Below are 7,236 nucleotides of genomic sequence, written 5' to 3'. Positions count from 1 at the left end.
CTTGTCCTCTATTTGAAATTCATGAAAATTCTCTGATTTTTCAAGTTCTATAAAACATTTTATCTTGACTTTCCACAAATTTCATGACACATACAGAACCTGTACAGACTTTGTTTTATTTAAAATGAAAACTTGTTATATTTAGATTGGTACATCAATAAATTATATTATTCAGCTTAGACATAAATATAATCTGCAATATTTACAAATAAAGAGCCCTCATAATGCTAAGTTTATTTATAAATAAACAAAAATAATGTGCTTCAATATTTGATTACTTACCTAGAATCTGAATTTGAAAGGGAATATTCATTTTTGTGGTGTTACAAGTTTTTATTGCTTAAGACAGATTTTTCTTACATATGAATTGTAATAATATCTTTGTATTAAAAACTAAAAACCAACAAAAGTAGAAAAAAATAAACACATAAAGGTAAACACAAGTTTAGCACATTGCTCGAATAATTTAAACATCTACTTCAACCTACACATACAGATATTAAAATGTTTCAAAAATCATGTTATGCATGATTCTTAAGCACTTCTATCAACAGTGATAAGTTGGTCTACAAAACAACTTAAAATATTAGTTTTTATGACTATGTATTATCAGCTGTCTTTTTGTACCATTTAATTTGAGTTCACTGTGGATCTTTTTTTACTTTGTAAACTACTACATTTCATATTTTAACTCAAATTAGTCACCTTCCTTTGAAGAATGTAATATAAAAAACTGATGACAAACTTCAACATGTACATCTTCAAAATCAAACTATTTTACTATTCAGTCTGAGTGTGATGTATTTCTATATACAATATTTCACAACAGTATTAACTATTTTACAAAACGAATATTAACATACAGAAAAAGGTTGACTTAAATAAAAATTGTTTGTTTGATAAACTGTACCTTAACACTAATGATATCCAATTGATAATACTATTAAACTTGTCATTTAACATCAGAGATGTTTAGAGCTCTTAGGTGAAACATTAAGTTCTATTCTTCAAATAAAATCTTTAGTGTATAAATATCTTGCTGTCTGAAAGTGTATTATTTCTTATTTACAAAATTCATTACTTTCCATAGTGATAAATATCAAACTTTCTAAGTCTGGTTCAGGTCCAGCTTTTAAGTTACTCTGCTGCTGTCACACAAAGCAGATATTTCTGCAACGTAGTTTTGAGTAATTAGAAATACTATGGCCAAATATTTTTGTATTGAGGGAGAGGAAGTCATAATAAAATACAAATCATAGGAATTGAAGACCAATTTTCCACATTCTTCTTAATTTGTCTATGATCTAAATAAATGTTAAGTCTTATCTTAGCTTCCACTATTTTTTGTTGTTGTTGTCAGAAGTAGGATACCAATGACTGTTAACAAAACACTTATGGTCTAGATACACTAGTTCCATGAAATTAGGAAACACAAGTTAATCTTTAAATCCAAACGATTAACTTCATTCCATATTGCAACAGAAAAAAAGAGCTTTACATTCTAGTTTTACAGTGGAAATATCTTTTTATGGTAGTTTTTATACACATTTTTAGTAATCTTTGACAATTTTAAAATATATAACATGCAGTAGTGAAGCCAATTTATGTAATTCTCTACAAAAACTGGCTGCATTAATAAGAGATGTTTTATTATTAATTTTGACATGATTTTATCTCATATTTTTATTTCAAAATGGAATTCCATATTTTAAAATTTATTTTATTAGTAGCCTTCATACACAAGCCTTGAAGTTATAAAAAATTATGTTAAAACACACAACATAAAATGCATGGGGTGAGTTTATTGGACAAATGCCATATTACAGATGGAATGTTCACTATATTTCTGAATTATTATTATTCATTATAGCATGAATTCTGAAGTTATTTTAACTTTGTTATTACAATGTCATTTTGACATGAGAAAAATAATGTTTTGAAATTAATACAGTAAAACCTGTTTAAGTCAGAAATTGCAAGAGGTTGAAACCTGTACAAGCAGGAAATATCAAAATTTTGCAGCATTATCTTTAGATTTCTGTAATAAAGGCCCTCTAAATGATGGAATTTGCATAACATGGATGTAAAACTATCTTTCACCTGCCTCATCTATCGACAAGTAGGATTAGAACCTGAGTAAGGCAGAAAAATATTTTTGATTAATATTTTCTTTAACTATTAATAAATTATTGTTTAACTAATAATTTACTTAAATATTAATAAATTCTCAGACATTTTGTTACAGTAAATATTGGTTAAATACATTCTGTTCATTTTTACTGCCATCATTATTCCAGAAGTCACTATTTAAATAAATGATTGACTTCACTTTTGGTTGCATTTGCTGATAAAAAACTAGAGAACCCATGGGTAACAGGTAAAAGTGAAAAACTGCACTGTTTCAAAAATATGAGGAAGAATCAACTTCCTGTGAAATGGGAAGCAAATAATAAAGCGTGGATGACAAGTGCTATATTTCAGAAATTTTTGAACAAATTAAACAAGAGAATGGAACAAGAAAATAGGAATATTCTACATTTCCTAGATAATGCAATTTGTCACCCAAAAGTTTAACTTTTAAATGTTTGCTTAATCTTTCTATCTCCATGTACAACATCAGTTCTACAGCCACTAGATTATGGAATTATACAGATTATAAAATTGAAATACAGAATATTGATCCTTCAGCATATTATTGCAAACATGGATGTCTGTAAGGGAGCATCTGAGATGACCATGAAAATTGACGTGTTAGAAGCAATTGCATTTTCATGTCATTCAATCAAATACATAAAAGATGAATGTGTAATAAAGTGCTTTCGAAACTGTGGATTTATTCTTGATAATGGCAGAGATTGTAAAGAAGTTATTTGTCATGATGATTCTCGTAAAATCCAAACTTTGATTGAGAAGATTGATGCAGATGATTCTGTGAACCTGAAAAGTTTTATGAAATTTCCCAAGAATGTTTTAACAGAAACTGATGAAATTGATCTAAAATCTGTAATAGAATTGCAAATGGTGTTCTCTTTCAACTGCATGAGAAAACCCATTAAAAAAAATGAAACAGTTGATAGTAGACACTTTCTTCAAATAAATTTATGATCTTGTAGGACTTGTGGGCTCAAACACCCACATCTCACTCTCCTGATTTCTAATTTTATGCAAGACTAGCAAATTGGAAGTTAAGGTTGAAAACAGTGTATTCCCACTGCATTGTGGTTCCTACTTCACCAGTCACCTCCAAAACCAAGGATAGATTTTTTAATCCCACATTGTAGCTTGTATTCTAGAATCCTTTTTTTAAAATATGCACCGTATTTAGTTCAATTTGAATGGGTTTTGTTTATGGCTTGAAAAGATAGGGTAATACTGTATATAGAATGAAATGAAAATAAGTGTATCAAAAGCAATTGTGGCTGTAACCCACAGTCTCTCACATAAAAATTATCATGTATTATTTATAACCAAAATTTTATAAAAGCAAACCTGTGAGAGTTGTATGTAAAATTATTCTTAAACCAATAGTGTTACTCAAAATTGATCTACTAAGTTTAATAGGTATTACCTTAACATACACTGTACAGAATGTAAAATTACAATTACAGGAGAATTAACTAATATGTAACACTAAGAACACTTGCCCAGAGTTCATTTCTTACAAGGTAACTATCCACACAGTTCACAAGGTTCAGATGTTTCACATCACACAATATTAATAGTTCAGTAATTAAACCTTCTTTATCAGATTGCTAGGTTAGATAAACCTTCGTAACAGCAACTTCCAACCCAGTTTCTCTTTCTATTGCTTTATATACACCTGCTGAACCACTAAAACAATTAAAGAAATATCATCAGAATCTGTAATGTATTCAAATGTAAAGACATTACCAGATTCTAGTGATAAAATTATTATGCTTTAAAAAACAAATGAACAATGGAAAATCACATGTTTAAAATATTTGTACAATAATAAAACTGTATGCATATCTTATTATACAGGAAACACAATATCATACATAACTAAATGTCTCTCAATAAAAAATAAACAGTAAGTGAAATTGACACATGTAAGCACCACTTTTTTAAAACAACATAAATAACTTTTTGGAAGTGATTCTGGTGTTATAATCGAGATGTACTCGTAACGTGACGATTTTAGAATCTTTTCAGCAAATCATTCGTGAGTGAATTAATCCACTGAAGTAAATGTATGCTTTTAAGTATGAGAATATCAATGACACTATTGATTATTCTGCTCTCTAAATCTTGTAAATTTCTGTATGGCCAAATATGCTTTACAATTTCACAAAGTAATAATGTCTTTATACACTGTTATTCTACTCAACAGAAGTTACTAAATGCTCTCTTTTAATCAAAATGTGCAGTTGTTCAGTTTCAAATTTTAACTTTATGAACTATGTAACTATTTCTGCTGGGACTTAAATAGTTATTTTTTAACACAAACTTTGTTGATGTAAAAGTGAAACAACTGTATTTGTGTGAGATGAATCAAACTGTCCACTTGTTATTCTGCATTTTTTAAATTCCTTGGTAGGTCAAAAAATGGCAAGGAGTTCCTTTTGTTGAATATTTTTATATTTTATGATTTAAATCACATTTTCAATACATCAGGAATATCATTCTATAAACTGATTAAGCAGCACAAACATTTCCCCTGTAATAATGTTATGAATGTCATTTCTTTCTCTACTGAAAATGCATTTCCATGCACTACTTACCTTCTCTTATATAAATAGCTATTCACATGCATTACTGCCCTCTATATGCAAAACATTTTTAATGCATGCCACAAGCCTTTTGCTTCCCCCTCCACAAGAAATGACTTATTCTAATGTGTGTCTCATGCAATTTATCAGGACAACCCTCAACCAGTGAGACTGCCACATATTCAGGGTTACCCATGTTATTTCCTCTATTTATTTGTACCAGACTAACACTACTAGTTTTTCCAGAAATTAGAAGATTATACTTTAAACAAGAGAGAAAAGAGGGATGTGTGAAAGGATGTAAGTACCTATTGAAAATCCAATTTTAGTATTGGAAAATTATATTATACCTGTGCTCATATAAATACCTAAAATCCCCATTCCATACTCAAAAGGACTAGAGCAATGGAATAAGAGAAGCATCCTTTAACAGCATAGAAAGAAAACGTCTGGAAACAAGAGAATAGGATACAAAGAAATGATATCAGAGACTGTACCACAAGTAAATTTTGTCCATTGAAGAAAACTGTGGTACATGTGGATGGAAAACAGTGTCCAAGTGGTGTGTGAAAAAACAATGGAACTGCTTCTAGTAGAGTGACTAAGGCACAAGAACACATTCAGTAATCCAATTATATCCAAAATTCATGTTACTGGGAACTGACATTCATGCAGGGATAGGGTGAGGAGCATACTGTCTACATTTCAAGTTCAGAAGATGCAATAACATTTATAACAATGAGTAATTACCATCAAAAGGTAAATAAGGCTCTTAAAAAACTAAAGAATAATAAAAAAATAACTTACCGAAACAAAGTCACATGGAATTTTGAAGTGGCTACACATCAAAGAAAATAGCTCAAAGAGGATCAAATGGTGATACTATGCAAACAGCGAGAGACAAATGTGTTAGAAATAGTCAATATATGCAGTTGAAAAGTTCTTCCATGGAATGACAAAGATGAAATACAACAGAAAAGGTGAAATATCAAATATGATGAGAATAAATATAAAACAGAAAGTACACGTTGACAACAAAAAAAGATGAATAAACCAACTGAATCAAAAGCCCTGTCCCAATTGGTGAAGGCTGAAAAGAGAAATATCACAAACAGAATAGTTGCCAATGGAAAAAGAGAGAGGAACAAGCACTACAGATGGCAGTTGTATGAGTAATGAAACATTGAAGATGACATACAGGACACAGTCTTTATGGATCAGACATATTATAAAGATGACTAATGGAAAGAAGGTAGATGAGTTATTCTCAGTAGAACACCTGTTGAGGTGTGGATCCTGACCAATCACTGAAGACCCTGAAAAAGATTCTATGCAAGAGCCCACTAATTGTAAAAAAGCCCATTGATGAGCTCACATATGATCCTGAATAAAGGGGATTGTGGCAACCACAAAAACACACAGCCCCAAAAGCGATAGCACGTCAGGAGTTCCAATATGATTAACCAGCCCATCTGAGTTATTTCCTGGAGCAGCTGAAATGTACAATGGGTAGACTCCTGTTCACAATGAGATAACAGTAACAAGTCATCCATATCATAATGAAAATCATCCAAAGAGTTTGGCAATAATGAGAAAAATCTCAAAATATTCAAATAAAATAATAAACATTGGGCCCAAACTAAGCTTCAATGGGAGTTTTTAAAACTCATAACTTATCCATTGTTGGACAAAACCAAAGATGTGGTGATATCTTCAGAGCTATTGGAATATGTAAGAAAGCATTCATGACATCCATTTTGATCATCCACATACCTTGAATAAAAATCCACTTGAGGGTGAGAAACAGTTCCATGATGAGACAAGGGAGAATGAGAAATTGAGTGAGGTGAAATAAATACATAACAGGTTGCCAGTCTTCAGTTTTCTTAGGGACAACAAACAGCTTAGAATAAAAACTGAGAAGTTCAATGGCCTATCAATGATGGGATCCTGTGGCCGAAAGAAGAAAATGGGTTCTGTGACAAAGGAAGTGGAGAAAGAGATTGTATTAAAAGTTATTCTGATACAATTAAGAAAACCCACTCATCTGTAGCAAAAAACACTAAAGAGGAACAAATTCTCACAATCAAGATCCTACAAAACCAGAATTCACTAGGTAGTCACCAACACTGTTGGCATTGTGCCAATTTACATGAAAGAAAATGAAATACAGAACTCCTGTATGAAAGAACAGGTACGCACTGAGGAATACTAAAAAGGAAATAGGTGCTTTGAGGTTTTATCTGTTACAAACAATTTACCAAGGAAGAATTGGTAGAGGATTCCTCACGTGATTTGAGTGCATCAGGAGCATGGTTGATACCTACCACTAAAGAGAGGGGGCAACGTAATTTTCTGAGACAAATGGGTGGCAAAATAACCTAGGAGAAGGCGATACTGAGATCCACAAGATTCTGACAACAAAAAAATGTGTGTAAGTAAGTCAAGAAATGATGACAAACCTTCAAGATTATGGAGCATAGCCTGGGATAGATGATGTATTGTA

This window comes from Tachypleus tridentatus, chromosome 7, assembly GCF_004210375.1.
Source record: "Tachypleus tridentatus isolate NWPU-2018 chromosome 7, ASM421037v1, whole genome shotgun sequence".
NCBI lineage: Eukaryota > Metazoa > Arthropoda > Merostomata > Xiphosura > Limulidae > Tachypleus > Tachypleus tridentatus.
The sequence above is the reverse complement of the archived record's forward strand: the minus strand, read 5'-3'. Positions refer to the sequence as shown.